Genomic DNA, 21998 nt, shown 5'->3' on the forward strand with positions numbered 1-21998 from the left:
GCTACTAGTTACCAAAGCTAAGGGATTTTCGGTTCAAACTCAGTGTAGAATTTAGTATGTACTTGTATCCATTGCGTTTAAAATAAAGTGCATGTATTCTCAGCCCAAAAATATATATTACAAAAGCAATTATAAAGGGAGCAAATGAAACTCACCTTAGCAGCATATAAAGTTGTTCACCAAAATGTGACTGAAACTCGGATTACCAAATAACCGTAAATCTCAACCTAGAGAACATATGTTTGTCAATAAATGTCTATCAAGCTAGGTCTGGTCATAGTGTATCACAATCCTAATGCTCGAGATCGACATACAAAAGTTATCCAAAGTCGTTTCAAAAAGTCAATTTTGACAATAGTTCAACAAAACGAGACATACCTTATATAAGGAGTCATTTACTCGGTTGGTAATATTCAAAAATCCATTTTATCAATCTCGTAAACAAGTTGTTTAAATCTTAATTGCAGATTCAAATGCAATTTCAATTAACGTCAATCATAATTCAGTTGATCATATCTCTTAATCCGTTCATCGAAACTATTCGATATCTAAATGAAAAGTCATTGATTTTTCGCTAGCTTTCCAAAAACATGCATATCATATACCTTTTACCAGTAACATATGTATTTAATTCGTGATTCATCATAAACTATTTAACGATGAAATTTAGCCTACAAGCATGTATAAATATATATACTCGAGCACTAGACATGGATACACAATTAATATATAAAAGATAAAATATGAGTGCTTACGTATCAATATTGAGATTCAATATTGTAGAAAAGTACGTAGACGCAACGGAGATGATAAACACTAGGCTTGATTCACAAATATACCCCCGAACATTACCCATAACCTCCTTGGCAATAACCCATAATTTCCTTAGCTCTATCCCTCTTGAAAACCATTTTGAAAGTGACACGCTCATAACCTCGTCGTAGTATTTTATGTATAATACTAATTAATAATATTAATAATAATAAGATTAATAATAATAATAATAATATAAATACGGAGTATGATATATGTGTGTATAAGACAGAGACCAGAATGCTCGAGATTTATAGTGTGGCCAGATTTCAGACTCCATGCGATCGCATGGTTTCTGTGTGTTATGGTCGGCCTAGGATTCCAGCTCACATCTGATTTGTAATCTAGTTCGTCGACATATTAATTTATTATATATATAATATATTTAATTTATATAATTAATTATATATTATATTAAATTCACGTGCATAGTTGACTTGTAATTTTTGTTCCGATAAGTCGTACGTTGTCACTCGACTTATGTCCCGGTTCCGGTTTTTCGAACGCCCTTTCGTACGCTGAGAAAACTAGTACTTTTCATTTCGTGACTCGTACCTTTGTTAAAATATAGTCTTAAATTATCAATAAACTATATCACTCAAAGTGTATCTTAAACTTTCGAGTGTTTTGGTCATTTACTTCTATAAATCATTGTCTCGTAGTATATACATATACATATATACATTTTCATTTTGAAATAGTGTTTACTGTAGCAAAGGTAATGTAGTAAAGTTTTTTTACTGTAGAAAATAGTGATTTTCGAAAACACTGTAGCTTTTCGGGTACTGTAGCAATTCAAAAATACTGTAGCAAATTAGTGTTTTACTGGTTCATCTTAAACGTTTTAGTTAACTTATCTAAATATCAATCGAATCAATAATCGAATGTTACTATCGTTTACTAAATAACTTGAAATCATATATATATATATATATATATATATATATATATATATATATATATATATATATATATATATATATATATATATATATATATATGCACATTAAGTTATATATATATATATATATTGTTCGTGAATCTTCGAGAACAGTCAAAGAATAATTGATTACATGAATATAGTTCTAAAACTTTTGTGACTCAACATTACAGACTTTGCTTATCGTGTCGAAAACATTAAATCATTTAAAGATAAAGTTTAAATTTGGTCAAAAATTTCCGGGTTGTCACAAGTTTATAGTCGGAAATACAGATTACAAGTCGTTTTTGTAAAGGTAGTCATTTCAGTCGAAAGAACGACGTCTTGATGACCATTTTGAAAAACATACTTCGACTTTGAGTTTAACCATGATTTTTGTATATAGTTTCATGTTCATAAGAAAAATCATTTTCTCAGAAGAACAACTTTTAAATCAAAGTTTATCATAGTTTTTAATTAACTAACCCAAAACAGCCCGCGGTGTTACTACGACGGCGTATATCCGGTTTTGCGGTGTTTTTCGTGTTTTCAGGTTTTAAATCATTAAGTTAGCATATCATATAGATATAGAACATGTGTCTAGTTGATTTTAAAAGTCAAGTTATAAGGATTAACTTTTGTTTGCGAACAAGTTTAGAATTAACTAAACTATGTTCTAGTGATTACAAGTTTAAAACTTCGAAAAAGATAGTTTCATATATATGAATCGAATGATGTTATGAACATCATTACTACCTCAGGTTTTGTGGATAAACCTACTGGAAATGAGAAAAATAGATCTAGCTTCAAAGGATCCTTGGATGGCTTGAGAGTTCTTGAAGCAAAATCATGACACGAAAACAAGTTCAAGTAAGATTTCCACTCGAAATAAGATTGTTATAGTTATAGAAATTGAATCAAAGTTTGAGTATGAGTATTACCTTGTATTATAAAGATATCTTACTGTAAATAAGAAAGATTTCTTGAGGTTGGATGATCACTCAAAGTGGATTTGCAAGATTGAAAGTAAGCTAGCAAACTTGGAAGTGTTGTTGGTGTGTTCTTGAGTAGTTATTTTATAACTTGGTTTATGTATGGATTTATGAACTAGATTGAGCTAGATTTTGATGAAGATGATGAAGAACACTTAGAACAATGGAAGAACACTTGAGAGATAGTAGTTTGATGCATGTAAGTTGCAAAATGAAAGTGTTTGTGTACACCCTCATTCACGTGAACTTTGATCCATCATATAGGCTCCATTAGTTTGTTATTTTGTGAGATATTTCATGCTAGATGTTAAATGATGGTTCCCACATGGTTAGGTGACTCACATGGGCTGCTAAGAGCTGATCATTGGAGTGTATATACCAATAGTAAATACATTTAGAAGCTGTGTATTGTACGAGTACAAATACGAGTGCATACGAGTAGAATTGTTGATGAAAATGAATGAGGATGTAATTGTAAGCATTTTTGTTAAGTAGAAGTACTTTGATAAGTGTCTTGAAGTCTTTCAAAAGTGTATAAATACATATTAAAACACTACATGTATATACATTTTAACTGAGTCGTTAAGTCATCGTTAGTCGTTACATGTAAGTGTTGTTTTGAAACCTTTAAGTTAACGATCTTGTTAAATGTTGTTAACCCATTGTTTATTATATCTAAAGAGATGTTAAATTATTACATTATCATGATATTATGATGTATTAATATATCTTAATATGATATATATAAAGTTAAATGTCATTATAACGATAATCGTTACATATATGTCTCGTTTCGAAATCCTTAAGTTAGTAGTCTTGTTTTTACATATGTAGTTCATTGTTAATATACTTAATGATATGTTTACTTATCATTTATCATGTTTATATATAGTGTATCAATATCTTAAAATGATTCATATGTAATTAGTAAGATGTTGTTATAACGATAATCATTATATATACCGTTTTCAAGTTTCTTAATTCAATAGTCTCATTTTTATGTATATAACTCATTGTTAAAATACTTAATGAGGTACATACTTATCATAATATCATGTTAACTATATATATATATATATATCCATATGTATGTCATCATATAGTTTTTACAAGTTTTAACGTTCGTGAATCGCCGGTCAACTTGGGTGGTCAATTGTCTATATAAAACCTATTTCAATTAATCAAGTCTTAACAAGTTTGATTGCTTAATATGCTGGAAACACTTAATCATGTAAATATCAATTTCATTTAATATATATAAATATGGAAAAGTTTGGGTCACTACACACAAGGCGCCAGCACTAATTGACTCTAAGCAATAAAAAAATAAATTTGATAAAGTAAAACGTCTTTAAAAAAACTGACAATACTTTATAAAAGTATCACAGATTTTTTAAAAATACAGGCCCATTTGTGTACTAAGTTGGTCAACAGCACCCTAAAAATAAAATAAATTGCAGATTTGCCAAAATCAATGCCAAAGCTTTATGTATACACTGTTATCTTCTCTCTCCTCTGTTACAAAGAAAGTGAATATCAGACAATCCCCAACTTTGTTCCCATATGATTCCTTCCCTCATGACACACCCCAAACTAAAAATCTGATTTCCCCAACGAAACAGTTAAATCGACCAAAGTTATAAACTTATAAATTTATTTATAATTTCTCCACAACTTGTTATCACCATCTGCTTTTTTCTTTTTCCCTTTTTTTTCTCTCTAACTGGTTTCTCACCCCTAAAGATTAATGTTATGGTTGGTTTTAAGGCCAACTTCCCTATTGTCGCTGGGTTATTTTCTTGAAGAATCTTTTTTACCCTTAAAACTGAAAATTTAAAATAAATCTCATTTTCACATTTTCATTACTCGCCGGAAAATTATCCGGCAAGAATTTTATTGGTCTCTTTCCGGCGTATTTCTAGCTTTTTTGGTCTGATTCCGGCGAGTTTTGCTACCATCAAAAGTCACAGCCATGAAAAAGACCACTCAAAATAGCTGTCACTCAACTTTTAAGGTATGTGCTTATGATTTATTAACCATTTTCAGCTCCGAGCTTATCTTTTATGAACCACTAAAGTTCCATTTTTCGATCCTTTTTTTGTTTATTCAGGTTGTTTTCTTTAGATCTTTTTTTTTTTTTTTTTAGTTCGGCGTTTATGTTTTTTTTCTCTTCCAGATCTGGGTCACGGTGATAATGTTTAGTTTCAGGGTGGTAATCCGCCTTTAGATCTGTTCATTTACAGATCCGGTATCGGCCGGTGGTGATATTCACGCGACAGTCAGACAAAATATTTGACCAAATCCCATGACAGTGATAAATCATGTTTTCTTTAAAATCGTCACCAACCTCTCAATTACTGTCATTGTTCTTTTTTTGTTCAAACAGAAAGTTGGTACCATTATTAAGCTTCCGGATCCTCTTAAAATGTTTGATTTTGAAGATCTTAATTGCTCAAGTCCGTGGCTTTTTCTATTTTTTTTCCCTTCTCTTGATCTGGGTTTTCGAAGTTAATACAACCCTAAGCTTGTTTGCTTGTTTACTTTTTCAATCACCACCACTTCAGAATTTATTATTGGTCAACATTTTTTTTAAATCTGAGTTAAGTTTTGTTTTTTTAGTACGCCAATTTCTTTTGGTTCCTTTAAATTGCCTAACGATATTCTTGTTGTTACGGGATACAGGGTGACTGAAATAAAGAGGGTTAACATGCGCATAGGTCCGAATATCAATGGCAGCAGAAATAGTAGCAGTTAGGATCTTTTAGACGAGCTTCTCAATGTTGAATTGGAGCTACAAGATGTTCAAGGTCTTCTTTTTTCATTCTACATAATGTTTTGAATGTATTATGTATATATATTTTGAACTGAATATTGATTGATGATGACCATTTGGGAGGTCCAGCGCTAGTGTTTTTTTTTGTAGAAAGTTGTTAAAGAAATAGAACAAAAAAAGTAACATTTTGTTGTTGCTAATGATTTGAATAAGTTTACAGTTGGTTAGATATCAAAGTGTTTCTAAAAGTTCACTTCCACTTGGTATATTAATATTATTTTTGTTTTTGATGATTCAGAGATGCTTCGGGTTCTTACCAATAAAGTACCACGTAGAGTGTGTCGTCCGAAACCAAACACATATGTGCTTGTAAGTAACAAAGTGGATTTGACAGGACACCACCTTGACGAATGTCACCATCCTATAGGATCATTGTATTTGTTCGGTTGTCGAAAGTACTGTACTGGAAAAGACTTCAGGCATGAGGTTCGTACTCCCTTTGGATTTGAAAGTGGATTTGAAATGACAGAAATCATCAAGTACTGATGGATCCGATGTGTATGATGTTGGTCGTCCTATAAAAGAAGAGCTATCGGATCTCAGGTTACATGTGGGGTGGCTACTAATGGATCTGATATGTTTGAGTATTTAAAGAAATATTACGAGTCGATAAAATCTTTTTTCAAGACAGGGGACGCTACTTATGGATCTTATATGTGTTAGCTGTTAAAGGAATATTGGAATTCGGGAAACTCCTTTTTCAAGACAGGGGAGCCTATTGATGGATCTTATATGTTTATTGAACTAATATCTTATTTGAGGGATCTAATCATTACATCCCCGTATGATGTTGTTACCCTTGGCTGAACAACGGCTCTAGTTTCTGTTGCTTGAGCGAAAACGATTATCAGTAAGCCTACGGAAAAAGATGGATCGCTACGAAATAAGTGTTTGGGATTTGTTAGAAGATCCTATGAAGTATGTGATAACATTTTATGGAATCTCAAAAAATGTTAGTTACTGTTATCTTTGTTTTCTTTTTATTATCATATTTAATATTTAATATTTAATTAATTGTATGTATGTTGTTTAGCTATAAGTTGTTTAATTGTTATCTACAGATGTAGACATTGATTTCTTTTTGGAGTGCTGCCTACATCGTCGCTTTGTCCTAGTATTGAACCAATTGAGAGCACGTCTCATTCAACCTACCATGTATACATGGCAGAGTTTTTTCGGCATCGAGATTGTGGAGTTTGAGCATCCGTTCCTCCCCTTGACAGCTATGTTTCTCTTGGTTTTGTAACCGATAGCGTGGTCGCCCTAGCTGAGTTATTTGGGCCGAAAGTGATGTCATTAATTTTGGCAGTTCGTGGCATTGGAGGTATATTCAACGGTGTTCAAAAATTTGGGCTAGTGTTTTGCAGCGTTATAGCATATAACAGTATTTTAAAAATAGATAAAAAGTGGTCAATGTTAAAAAGTCGGGTCAAAGTTGGGTTGAATCGGGCTAAGTCGGGTCAAAGTCAAAGTTCTAATATTTCAAAGTTAGATATCGTGCCAATATCTGTGTTTAAAATATTTATGTTTTACGTTTTTCATATATCTATGTGTAATATATTTGCTAAATTTAATTTTTTATTACTAAAAGTCAACGTTGGTCTCACCCAACTCGTCTCTTCAGGGTCCGGATCGACTATTCCCTGACTCGTGACTTTTTTATAGAAAAATACGGAGTAATATCTAATGATTTACTTTATTTGTCTAGGTCTAATAGGAGCACATGCTTCCAAGGAGTTATTTGACAATGTCTTAAGTGGACTAGCACTACAACTCTCCCAACCTTTCTCTGTTGGGCTATAATCAAGGTATGCAATAAGTTTATATTTTGTTTATATTATAAGTTAATAATTTATTTATATTTCATTTGTGAAATAAGTTAAACCGAATTTTCAAATTTTGCTTATATTATAAGTTAATAATTTGTTTATATTTCATTTATGTAATAAGGTTGAAGAGTCTGAACATTTGATTTTGGCTATTGGTTTTATGAATAGAACGTTGCTTACAAAAAAAAAACCCGCCTAATTTGTGTCCCAAATCATATATTATCGAATCATATGGGCATTACTTTATTGGTTTCAAGTTGTATGCATATTAAATATTTATTTTTCCTATGCGGCTTCGTTTTCACAATTTGTTGTCTACAATCGGTATCATGAGTATCGCTCAATGGCTTTCACATCTCGTCTACAACTAGAAGACTTCAACAAGATCCCTGATATTTCAAAAAAAGTTAAAGATATTAGGGCAACGGAGTTTTGTTCTATCCTTAGTGAGAGAAGCTTTTTTAATTATTTCTCGAATGGAAAGAATTGTGTGTTGAGTTAAATGTCGGTTGTAGGTACAAGAATGTGTTATGTGTTAGGAATAATTTTTTCTTTTTTTCCGGCTAAATTGAATGAAAAATTTAACAAAATAAATATTTGTGTTTCTCTATTTTTCATTGAAGTTTAAAGACGTTGATGAATCATTATCATTTAAGTAGCGTGTTTTTCTCGAGTATCATGAAACTAGTCCGGACCGGCCCGCGCGTTGCGGCGGATGCTTTCGGGCTGCGTATTCATATTTAACGTAGCGTTGTGTATTTACAGAGGAGAACACGGCCCATGTGCTAAGCGCCGTTTTAGATGACGTTGTGTTAAAGGTTTTTTAAAAAGTATCTGTTTCGAACGTAGTTAGTTTTGTTTTGTTCAATAAATTTTTTCGAGTGTAACGGTGCTGTCGGAAAAATTTAACTCGCGGCGAGCAGAAAGATACGGGTTGTCGTTGTGTTTAGCGTTTTTTAAAAAGTGTCCTTTTCGAACGTGGTTAGTTTCGTTTTGTTCATAAAATTATTTCGAGTCTGACGCTGCCGTCGAAAATATTTAACTCGTGGCGAGCGGGAAGATACGGGTTGTCGTTGTGTTTAGCGTTTTTTAAAAAATTGTCCGTTTCGCGTATAGTTAGTCCCGTTGGGTTCGTAAGATTTTTCGTAATTGAACGGTGGTCTCGAAAAAATTTAACTCGCACCGAGCGAGAAGTTAGGGCCCGTTATAAATTCGGATGGAATTAGTTTATTTTATTTTAATAAAATTGTATATTTACACTTTTAACCCCTGAGAAATTGTAAACTTGAGGGGTCGTTGTGTAAATATGGCCGAAGTTGAGGGACCGTTTGTAATGTGAACGCAAACTCAAAACTACAATCCGATTTAACTAAAACTACACTTATTCCCACCACATTTAGTATATGCGATTTAACTAAAACTACACTTATTCCCACCACATTTAGTATATGAGGGTTAATTATCAAAAGCATGGTGATGCTGGCTAGGTATGAGAGGTATTAATTTCTAGTTCAATGAGTGCTCTGAACTAATTAAAGTCAACAATTTTTGATGGCATATATTTAGTAAAATGCCCACTTTTTTTTGTAAATCAAACATTCATTGCATTCTACAAAATGTTCCACATTTGGTGCATTCTACTGTCATCAAAATGCTTGATACGAAAAAATGGGCATTTTACTAATATATGCCATCAAAATCCTTGACTTCAATAAGTTCAGGCCACTCACTAAACTAGAAATTAATACCCCACACACCTTGCTAGTGACCCCATGCTTTTTGGTAATTTCAAGACACACTCGAATAACACGATGCTCAAATGCTAATGGTTCATCAACGCCTTAACTACAATGAAAAATAGGGAAACACAAAGATTTATTTTGTTAAATTTTTTATTCAATTTAGCCGAAAAATAAGAAAAATTTATTCCCAGTACATACCTCACTCTTGTACCTACAACCGGCACTTAACTCAAGCAGGGTTTTTTCACTCGAGAAATAATTAAAAAATACTTCTCTTCTCAACGGATTGAACCAAACTCCGTTGCCATCATATCTTTGACTTCTTTTGAAATGTCAGGGTTCTTGCCGGAGTCTTCTAGTTGTAGAGGAATTGTGAAGGCCAGTGAGCAATACTCATGATACCGACTGTAAACAATAAGCCGTGAAAATGAAGCCGGATAGAAATAATAAATATTTGATATTCATACAACTTGAAACCAATATAATAATGCCCACCTGATTTGATAATATCTGTTTTTTCAGGGACACAAATTAGGCGTCTTTCTTTGGGAAACAACGTTGTATTCATAAAACTGATAGCCAAAATCAAACCTTTCAATTCTTCGACCTTATTACATAAATGAAAGACAAACAAGTTATAAACTTATAATATAAATAAAGTTTGAAAAGCCGATTTAACTTGTTACACAAATGAAATATAAACAAATTATTAACTTATATAATATTAATAATGTAGAAATATATTACATACCTTGATTATAGCCGCAAAAGAGAATTGTTGGGAGAGTTGTAGTGCTAGTCCGCTTGGGACATTGCCAAATAACTCCTTGGATGCATATGTTCCTATTAGACCTAGATAAATAAAGTAAATAATTAAATATTATTTGTCAAAAAGAAGTCGCGAGTTGGGGAATAGTCGATCGGGACCTTTAAGAGACGAGTCGGGTGGGACTAACGTTGACTTTTAGTAATAAATAAATATAAATATATTAAGCAAATATTTTACACATAAATATATGAAAAACGTAAAACATAAATATTTCAAACACGGATATTGGGCACAATATCTAACTTGGAAAATATTAAAACTTTGACCTGGCTTTTTAGTATAGACAGACTTTTTATCCGTTTTTAAAACAATGTTATAACGCTGGAAAATATTAGCCCATATTTTTGAACACTGTGAATATAACCTCCAATGCCACCAACTGCCAAGATTAATGGCATGACTTTCAGCCCAAATGACTCAGCTAGGGCGACCACACCAACGGTTACAAAACCAAGGGAAACATAGCTGTTAAAGGTGGGGAATAGGTTCTCAAACTCCACAAATTCCGATGCTGAAAAAACTGTCTATACATAGAATGTTGAATGACGCCTACAGAAGTACAATGCAAAGCTTTCTAATTTTGAACTTGATAAAGATGCACCGGGGGGTGATAAACCTCACGTATCTTCTCGACACATGAGAACCTGCAGTTATGCGGCCACAAAATATGTGATGATGCTTCTGACTTCTAAATCTTTAAGGCCTGATATCAGCGCTTCTGCGTGTGATATTTGTGGTGCTGATGACGTATATTATTCATCATGGGTATTTTTTGTTAACTTTGATTATGACATATATCAATGCATTTGGGTTCAACATCGTGTTTATGTTTTTAGATTATAATTCACAGAAACGCCAATAATCTCTCAGTTGCTTATGATCATGATTATCTGTCTACTTTAAGAAAGTTGGTTGATGGAAGCATTATTTTCACCAATTTTGCAGGATGTCATGGCAAGTGATGTATTTTTTTTTTTTTTGCAAGTTGTCATGGTAAGTGATGTATAATGTTGCTAAAAAAATGGGAAAGAGTCAAACAGATCTATAAGTATTAACCCATATTCTTGCTTCTAATTACCCCATATAAACTAATACGAGTGCAATTTGTCGTTATTATGGTCAACTTATTTGTCATTTACTCTATTTAAGAAATATAGAGTTTTGGTCGTTTTGTGTTGTAAAGCATGTCGTTTTAAACAAGTTATATTTTGTGTGCCTAAGATGTGTGTTGGGAATCGAACCCACACACATATCACTTTCGAGATCGATCCCCAGCACATTAAGAACCAAACAACCATGTATAAGTAAAAAATAAACGACAAAATATAAAAGTTATACGCGCACAACATTTTACGTGAAAAACCTCTCAAGGGAGAGTAAAAACCACGAGAACAGCGGCCACTTAAATTCCACTATATACGAACAATATTACAAGTATGAACGCTCATTACAACACTCTTGAATATTATCACGTATCTCTCAACACCTCTCACAAACGGTAGATTACAATAACAGAATCCGCTCTCATCGTTATTGAATCACCGAGACCACCTCACGGGACGGAGTGAAACGACTCTCATAAGCTCTCTATTTTACTTCCTACCTCCTCCACTTTTCTTCCTACATAATTACTATATATAGCCAACTATTCCCTCCAACAAGTTCCCACCAAAAAGTTCACTCCAAAATTTCCCACCAAATTCTTCCCACCGAAACTTCCCACCAAAATATTCTCTCCAAAAAAATACTTACATAATTTAAATAATTTAATTCAATAAATAACACATCCTCTCTTGAATCAAATTCTTTAAATCTCGATCTCGGACGTAGATTGTTAATCTTCATCTTGTTGCCGCCGACTTTATTTCAACCGGGACACGCCGCCAAACATTCTCATTGTTAGGAAGACTTTCGACAAAAGGAACTCTCCATGATCTGAAAGAACCCGTTCATATACATTATAAACGATTCACAATAGTTGATTACATTGCGAGGTATTTGACCTCTATATGATACATTTTACAAACATTGCATTCGTTTTTAAAAGACAATCTTTCTTTACATCAAAAATTGACAGGCATGCATACCATTTCATAATATTCACTATCCAACTATAAATTGATTTAATAATAATCTTTGATGAACTCAATGACTCGAATGCAACGTTCTTCGAAATATGCTATGAAAGACTCCAAGTAATATCTTTAAAATGAGCAAATGCACAGCGGAAGATTTCTTTAACACCTGAGAATAAACATGCTTTAAAGTGTCAACCAAAAGGTTGGTGAGTTCATTAGTTTATCATAATCATTTATTTCCATCATTTTAATAGACCACAAGAATTTCCTTTCCAGTTCTCATAAATATACGTCCCATGCATAGAGACAAAAAATAATCATTCATATGGTGAACACCTGGTAACCGACATTAACTAGATACATATAAGAATATCCCCTATCATTCCGGGATCCTCCTTCGGACATGATATAAATTTCGAAGTACTAAAGCATCCGGTACTTTGGATGGGGTTTGTTAGGCCCAATAGATCTATCTTTAAGATTCGCGTCAATTAGGGTGTCTGTTCCCTAATTCTTAGATTACCAGACTTTAATAAAAAGGGGCATATTCGATTTCGATAATTCAACCATAGAATGTAGTTTCAATTACTTGTGTCTATTTCGTCAAACATTTATAAAAGCGCATGTATTCTCAGTCCCAAAAATATAAAGGGTAAAAAGGCAAATGAAACTCACGCATATAAATATTGTAAATCAGTTAATAAAGCATTTGCATGTATTCTCATCCCAAAAGTGTAAAGAGTAAAAAGGGAGCAAATGAAACTCACCATACTGTATTTCGTAGTAAAAATACATATAACGTCATTGAACAAGTGCAAGGTTGGCCTCGGATTCACGAACCTAAATTAATTATATATATTTATGTGTTGGTCAATATTTGTCTAACAAATTAGGTCAAGTCATAGTGTACCACAATCCTAATGCTCGAGACTAATATGCAAAAGTCAACAAAAGTAAATTTGACTCAAAATAATTTCTAAAAATCTATACATAATTAATATATAGTTTAAATATCGTCGTTTTATATTTTTAAATATTTTTAAAAGATTTATTAAAGTAAATAATATAATTTATTTATTAATAAATATAATTTTATATTATATTTATATAATAAAATATACTTTTATATATATTAAGTAATAAAATTTATAGGGTTCATTTAATATTATAAAGATAATATGATAGGTATTATTAAAGTAAGTTATTACACGTAGTAAAATATGTTTATATCAAATATTTATTTGATAAAATAATATCTATAATGATAGTAAGTAAAAGTTGTATTATTTTGTAATAATAATTATTATTATAAAAATATCAATATTTATAATTACTAAGATGACATTATGATAAACGATAATTCTAATTATGATAACTTTAATATTTACGATAATTTTTAATATTATCTTTAAAATAATAATTCTATTTAAGATAATAATAATAATAATGATATTTTATAGTAACAATGACATTTCTATTAAAATGATAATTTTTGTTAAAATGATAGTTTTAATGCTAACGATAATTTTAATAATAATAGTAATGATAAAAATAATAAGAACGATAATTTTATCTAAATCAATATCTTATAATATTTTAATTTCATCATGATACTCTTACCCATTATTTCCTAATCGTTTCGTTTAATTGCTTTTAATCGTCTTTTATATCGTGTTCGTAATAATGATAATAATAGTAATCAAAATAATTAGGTGTTACAAATATTTGTTTTAATTACACTAATATTAATAATGATAGTTACTATAACATTATTAACGATAATACTAATAATTATCTTAATGATAATATAGTAATAATAATATTAACAATAACAATAACCATTTTTAAATAATGATATATATATTAATAATGATAATAATAATAATAATAATAATACCAATAATAATAATAATAATAATAATAATTGGATAATAATAATACTAATTATAACTTTAACGATAATAAAGATAGTAATAATAATAAAAAATAACAATTTTTTTAATGATAAATCCTTTTATTGATAAAGATAATAATAATAATAAGATAAAACTAGAACGACGATAATAACGACGATAATAATAATCATTTTTAATAATAATACAAAAATTCGATGGACTATAACTTCAAATCCGTTCATCGAAATCATTCGATATCTAAATGAAAAGTTCTTAATTTTTCGTTAGCTTTCCAACGACATGCATATCTTATACCTTATCTCAGTCGCATATATAACTAATTCAGGATTCAACATAACCTAACTAAAGGCAATATCAAAAGTACAAATATGCATAATCCTATATACTCGAGCACTAGTCAAGGATACACTATTAGTATGTAAAAGTTAAATTATGAGTACTCACGTATCAATATTGAGATTCAATATTGCAGGAAAGGTACGTAGACGCAACGGAGATGATAAACACTATATTGACCTCACGAGCATACCCATGAACCATACCCAATCACCTCCATAGCTATAACCCATAATTTCCTTAATCCAATCTCACTCGAAAAACAATTTCAAAATCACTCGGACAGCACTCTGACGTAATATTTTATGTATACTAATAATATCTTGAAATAATACGGAGTAAATATATATATGTAAATCGATTGAGAGAGTTTAGAGAAAAATATTTTCAAGTTTCTATGAAATAATGAAACCTATTGAATTCTATTTATAATAGATTTTTGAATTATTAAAGTGAATTATTAAAGTATGAATTATTAAAGTGAATTATTAAAGTATGAATTATTAAAGTGAATTATTAAAGTATGAATTATTAAAGTGAATTATTAAAGTATGAATTATTAAAGTGAATTATTAAAGTATGAATTATTAAAGTGAATTATTAAAGTTAAAGTAAAGTAAAAATAAAGTAAAGGTAAAGTTTAAGTATAGTAAAAGTATAAAACTATGTACGTATAATACGCGTATAAATATATATAATATTAATTTAAATCGTTATATATATTTAATAAAATAAAATATAAATATCGTTATCTTTATCATACTGGTTAAGTAATGAGTTGTCAAAAGTGGTTCTAGATATTTATAAAAGTTATATACGTTTTAATAATAAAGTTCTTTTTAAACTGAAAACGTTTTTGTACGTTTGAAACTAAATCAAATAAATATAATAATTTTGTTTTCCAAAACCAAATATATTTTTAAGAATCATTTTGTTTAAAGGTTAAAATAATGGAAATCGTTATATCATAAAATATTTTAGAAAAGTAGAATCATATATATTCATAATAGGTTTCAAGTTTTTAAATTACAGTTTGTTGGTGAAGCATGAGATAAAGTTCAAAGGTTAAATAAACGTATGAAATCATCTTAATGAAAAATGTCGAGTTACTTAACTTGTCGGTATCCAACATCTAAGTTATTTACACTTCACGTTCTTACTTATAAATCACTTTACCATTTTCCGAATGTTGTCAAAAAGAATAGATTTCTTAAATCACAGTGGACCTCATAACATAGACCCGTAATCATATCATAATGTATCTGATAAATCAATCATTTGATATTATCTTCTAATTCCATCGATAAACATATTGAAACAAATACGTTCATGTAAAGTATTATACGTTTAATACTTTATTAATATTCTCAAGTTATAATATATATATACATATATATACATATTTATTTATATATAACGGTTCGTGAATCGTCAGAATTTGGTCGAGGTTATAATGAATGTATGAACACAATTTAAAATTCTTGAGATTTAACTTAACAAACTTTGCTTATCGTGTCGGAATAATATAAAGATAAAGTTTAAATTTGGTTGGAAATTTCCGGGTTGTCACAGTACCTACCCGTTAAAGAAATTTCGTCCCGAAATTTGAGTGAAAAGGTCGTAAATGATAATAAGTATGTTTTCATGATGCATACAGGCTGAAAATTAGAGTTTTATCATCAGCAAATAATTTGGATAAACAATCCATTTATATGAAGAGTACGAATGAAGCTAACATAGAAGAGTGAAATGAGTAAGTGTAGATTCATCTTATCATTTGACGTAGATATGATTGATTTCCAGATTTCAAGGGATTTGAAGAAAATCTTTGTAATAAGATTTGATTCTCCGGTAACAAAAGGAATTTGGATCTGCTTTAAATGCGATAGTCCATTTTAATTGTTCTGTCGGAGATTTTCTTATAAATTCACCTCCTTCATTTTCTTACAACTCACACCTTCTGTTGATGCATTTCATGCAAGTCCCTTGACATCTACCCACGTCTATTGCAGGTACAACAGTTTACAGGCCACCATGATCGTTCGTTATTATCCTATCCTTGTTTGTATGTGGTTACAGCAACTGCAGGAACGAGATTTAGATGTTTGACTATATTAGACTTAGTCAGATGTCCGAGTGAAGCCTCACTCGTACGGCTGATAGGCTCATACGCACGGTTGATACTGAGCTAAGTCACAATTACAACCTAAATGAGAAGACACGAGTGAGTGATCACCCGTACGGCTGATGAAGCCAACTCGTATGTGTGATGGATGAATCGTACGAGTGAGTCAACAGCAGGGGTATATAAAGTCTTATGTTCATCATTTTAGGTTAAGCCTCTCATTTGTTACACACACTCAGACCTGGTGAGCTCCTCCGATTCTCTCTCAACCCAAATCACCCAGGTGGTGAATAATAGCTCTAGGTGTTGATCTAATCACACTTGATTTAGTTATGGTATGACTAAATTAATCCCAAAAAGCTTAACCTATTTACTAGAGGGTTTGATTCACTTATTCCGTCATTGTGTGAGTTAAATCTGTTGATTTCTAAGTTCCTAGTCATGTTTCATCACCTTCTATTCTTTCCCCCTCAACTCATATTTTAAAGTGTTCATCAATATGCTCCATCCAGTTCTGATTCTCAATATACTTATAACTTTCATATCGGTCATTCTTCTTTTTCATCTACCGCCGGAAGAATCTATTTACTTCTACTATACTCTTGCGTTTATAGTGTTTCTAGTTCTCCTGTGTCTTTATATTGCTATATGCTTCGATATATATGGTTTATAATTTTTGGTTTGTCGTTGGGCTTTATATCTTCCCTTATATTTCAAAGTCTCTGTTTCTATCTTCTATAATCATTGTCATCCACAGTTAATGCTCTCTTTTATTTGCTGCAATTTATACCCCAATTTCTATTTCGGAGTTTTGTCCTTTCGTTTCTTCTTCTTATGATTAAGCACCGCTTGTAATGGTCCAGAATTCACAGATATGAATTTCGGAATGAACATTGTTAATGTTCTAGGAAGGAAATTGTGATGGCACGATCTTGACTTGTCAAATTACTAGAATACCTTGGAAAAGGCCGAATCATCAAGAAATATTTTCTTGATATTTTAGAGGTTAAATAGAATACAAGAGTCGTATAACATGGTACATGATGATGTTATGATCTGTGAATCATCACGTTCCATTTAGAAACTCAGCATGAATTACTGTAATATAATCACGTTGATCAAGTGTCATTATATTATACTAACTCATGCTTCAGTTTCCAACACTACTTCAAAAATATTCATATTTTAAACTCAAAGGTTTACAGAGTATAGGAACTAAACAGTTTCCTTTTTGATGTAATACAGATAGCGCAAAGAGATAAATGATTCCAGATAAGAATAGTTATGGAAATATCTTCAGAAATATGGAGGATATTTATAATGAAGATACGATGATATCTTAGAATTTCTAAGATCAGAGGATGATGAAGAATATTGTCTGTAAGGGTTTAGTGTCAGGAGCAAGGTATTCGTTAATGACTTCAGCAGACACTGAATCATTTGGATTCTTTGAAGGCAGATTCAGTCTTTGTGATTTGTCCACAGCCTCCTTCATACTTTGCTCAATCCGTTTTCCAGTTCCAAAACTTCTCTATTTCTGAGCTTTGTTAATACACTAATCTTTATCATCAAACTTTTTACTGCTAAGGTCGTTTACAGTTTTTGTTGCTTCATCAGCATTTCGAGAACTAGTTCGCGGTTCAGAGTGTTTTTCAGAAACTTCACATTCGAAGTATGTAAGCCTTGGAAATAGACGTTATGTATAACTGTTGGCGCCAACATGCTGTGATATTTCAAAATACTGATTGCTAATTCCCAATGATTCGTATGGTAATTCTCGTTACAAGAGGCAGATGAGTAAATGATGAGGTTTCGATAAATATAAAGATTCTTCGGAATGCCCAAGATCAGTGAAATTGTTGGTAAGTTTATTGCTAATGTGGTGGAATATGAAAGGTTCTCCGGTAATAAAAGGGTAATCACATATATCAAAATTATGATAAGGCTACTCCGAATGAAAAATCGAAGTTGTCTTGCTGGAGCTGTGATATAATTTGCTACTTTGCAAAGGAATTGCAAGGTTACTTTTGCTAATAAATGCCAAAAGATCTGACACAGATATGTGTTGAATTATGACTTTGGTTTCGAGAGCTTTTTAAGTACATAACTGTGGGTAATATGTGGTTGGATCATCATCTCGATTGCTCATTATTTGAAGTGTCTTCAGAGATTTTCGAAGGGTTTGAACACAGATTGTAATTGTTTGTATACATTTGATGTTCTAACACACTTTTGATGTCAAAGTATAGCTTTGAAAGATGTAGGAATCTAAAAGTGATGGTACCGGTTATATCTCGAATTGAATTCTGAGATTTTAAAATCAGAATATGTAATTGGGTTTGAATGAGTATGATTGTTTTGATTTCTATGAAAGAATGTATATTATTGTGAAAGTAGGAAGTATAATTGATAATTTGCTTAATCTGATTCGAAGAATGTAACATATTAATTGTGAATTTATATATATCTCTCGGGTATTACCTACCCGTTAAAAATTTTTCACAATTACTATTTTGTACATAAGAATTTTATTACAGTCTTTATGAAAATATATATGTATATATTCTCCTCAGATGTAACATAGATTTTAATGAGTTAATACTAAATTAAACTCATTCGATTTACGGTTGGAACTAGAATTGAATAATTCCTTGAAGGCTTTAGAGGTTACATAAGTATTTCTTCAATAATATTGAAATTATGAATCAATACTTCGTTATTTGTTGAGATGTGATGTTGGTTTTCGTTAAATTCTTGTGAACTTCGCAAAGTACGAATGATGTTATCTGAAAAGTTTCGGTTACATCAATGATGAAGTGTAAAATCAAATATATACTTGATTTATTAGGAATTGGAATTTGTTGAATTGAGACAGAGATTGTAGTTAACGATGGTTAAGTCACGGGCGAGGGACGTACATTATTGCATATTTGTAATATGAATTAATCGAGTAGTTAAGATTCACACACAATAGCTTAGCACGGAAAGATTTATTTTTTATTTCAAAATATATATATATAAAATATATATATAATTTCTTCAGAGGGAATGAGTTAATTCTTCATAACTTGTTGATACAATATACACGTTATTGATTCGTAATGATGTCCACAGTGATTCTTGAACTGACGGAGTTTGTGATATTATAGGTGTTGTTGATTCTGATGTTGACTGTACTGACGATGCTGGTGACGTTGACGGTACTGTTGATGCTGTTGGTAAAACAAGTTTAACTTGTTAATCACACACCATTTTTTTTCAGGGTTTCTACTCTTCCTTCTATCATTTTGGTTCGCTTAACTGATTTATGGTTAGGGCTAGATTAGATAATCTCTAAGACTTTAGAGATTATATAATCGCCGCGGAATGTTTCTCCAATGAAGTTATGAATTAATACTTCGTCAGTTATTGTTGTTGGTACTCCTTGGTATCTATGGTGCGTATGACGTTGATACTAGTGGGACAGATTGTGAAGTTGAGGTTTACAACGTGGTTGTGGTTGGAGGTGGTAATGGTACTGTTGGTGTTGATGATGGTGGTACTGGTTATGCTGCTGGTGCTACTGCTGGTGTTTGTAATCTCTGCACCATATTCTCCAAAGCCACTACCCGAGCGCGAAGTTCGTTGACTTCTTCTATTATTCCAGGATGATTGTCGGTCAGAACGAGCGGATAAATAAAATCTAGAATTTGATGTAGTATATAATCGTGACGAGATACCCTGGAAATGAGAGAGAAAATGGTGTCTCGAACAGGTTCGCCGGTAAGTGCTTCAGGTTCTTCGCCAAGAGGGCAATGTGGTGGATGGAAAGGATCGCCTTCTTCTTATTTCCAATGATTGAAGAGGCTACGAACCCATCCCCAATTCATCCTGAATAGGTGATGACTGATTGGTTGATCCATTCCGGTCACACTGCTTTCGGAGCTTGAGTGAGATTCCATTTCAGAATCCGAGTGACTTGAACTGATGACAAATTTCATTTCGTACGATTGGATAAAGGATTTTCGATATAAAATGATTTTTCGGCTATCGGGTGGTATTCTATTTACATAGGATATCTATATATAGATATCAAAAGATTTCATAGATTACGGAGGAATTTGCGGGATATGTCAGACAAAGTTTAAAGTAACAGATACGATAAGATATGATTTAGCAGATACGCTAAGATATGAATTTTGTCTATACACTACTCATGCAATTAATGTAGCAAGACGTGTCTAGACTAATAATGATAAGCAGGTAATTTCCTATGGATGATAAGCAGATGATTTCCGACTTGAAATGATAAGCAAAACTTTTGACATGCAGACACGGTCGAAGTCCAGACTCACTAATGCATCCTAACGACTTATCAGTTAGACACACTAATGCAGACATGGTTCGCTAAGACCACCGCTCTGATACCAACTGAAAGAACCCGTTCATATACATTATAAACGATTCACAATAGTTGATTACATTGCGAGGTATTTGACCTCTATATGATACATTTTACAAACATTGCATTCGTTTTTAAAAGACAATATTTCTTTACATCAAAAATTGACAGGCATGCATACCATTTCATAATATTCACTATCCAACTATAAATTGATTTAATAATAATCTTTGATGAACTCAATGACTCGAATGCAACGTTTCTTCGAAATATGCTATGAAAGACTCCAAGTAATATCTTTAAAATGAGCAAATGCACAGCGGAAGATTTCTTTAACACCTGAGAATAAACATGCTTTAAAGTGTCAACCAAAAGGTTGGTGAGTTCATTAGTTTATCATAATCATTTATTTCCATCATTTTAATAGACCACAAGAATTTCCTTTCCAGTTCTCATAAATATACGTCCCATGCATAGAGACAAAAAATAATCATTCATATGGTGAACACCTGGTAACCGACATTAACTAGATACATATAAGAATATCCCCTATCATTCCGGGATCCTCCTTCGGACATGATATAAATTTCGAAGTACTAAAGCATCCGGTACTTTGGATGGAGTTTGTTAGGCCCAATAGATCTATCTTTAGGATTCGCGTCAATTAGGGTGTCTGTTCCCTAATTCTTAGATTACCAGACTTTAATAAAAAGGGGCATATTCGATTTCGATAATTCAACCATAGAATGTAGTTTCAATTACTTGTGTCTATTTCGTCAAACATTTATAAAAGCGCATGTATTCTCAGTCCCAAAAATATAAAGGGTAAAAAGGCAAATGAAACTCACGCATATAAATATTGTAAATCAGTTAATAAAGCATTTGCATGTATTCTCATCCCAAAAGTGTAAAGAGTAAAAAGGGAGCAAATGAAACTCACCATATTGTATTTCGTAGTAAAAATACATATAACGTCATTGAACAAGTGCAAGGTTGGCCTCGGATTCACGAACCTAAATTAATTATATATATTTATGTGTTGGTCAATATTTGTCTAACAAATTAGGTCAAGTCATAGTGTACCACAATCCTAATGCTCGAGACTAATATGCAAAAGTCAACAAAAGTAAATTTGACTCAAAATAATTTTTAAAAATCTATACATAATTAATATATAGTTTAAATATCGTCGTTTTATATTTTTA

The 21998-nt window shown here is 31.5% G+C and overlaps 1 long non-coding RNA gene across 1 annotated transcript; it reads left to right on the forward strand.

The window, feature by feature from the left end:
- The first annotated feature begins 4251 nt into the window (after nt 1-4251).
- Nucleotides 4252-11324, forward strand: LOC139896181 (uncharacterized). The gene is made up of 5 exons (XR_011776150.1): nt 4252-4738; nt 5407-5531; nt 5796-6509; nt 6619-6881; nt 7266-11324. It is a non-coding gene; the product is annotated as an uncharacterized lncRNA (long non-coding RNA).
- Nucleotides 11325-21998: the final 10674 nt, after the last annotated feature.

The sequence above is a fragment of the Rutidosis leptorrhynchoides genome, chromosome 3 (assembly GCF_046630445.1).
Source record: "Rutidosis leptorrhynchoides isolate AG116_Rl617_1_P2 chromosome 3, CSIRO_AGI_Rlap_v1, whole genome shotgun sequence".
Lineage (NCBI taxonomy): Eukaryota > Viridiplantae > Streptophyta > Magnoliopsida > Asterales > Asteraceae > Rutidosis > Rutidosis leptorrhynchoides.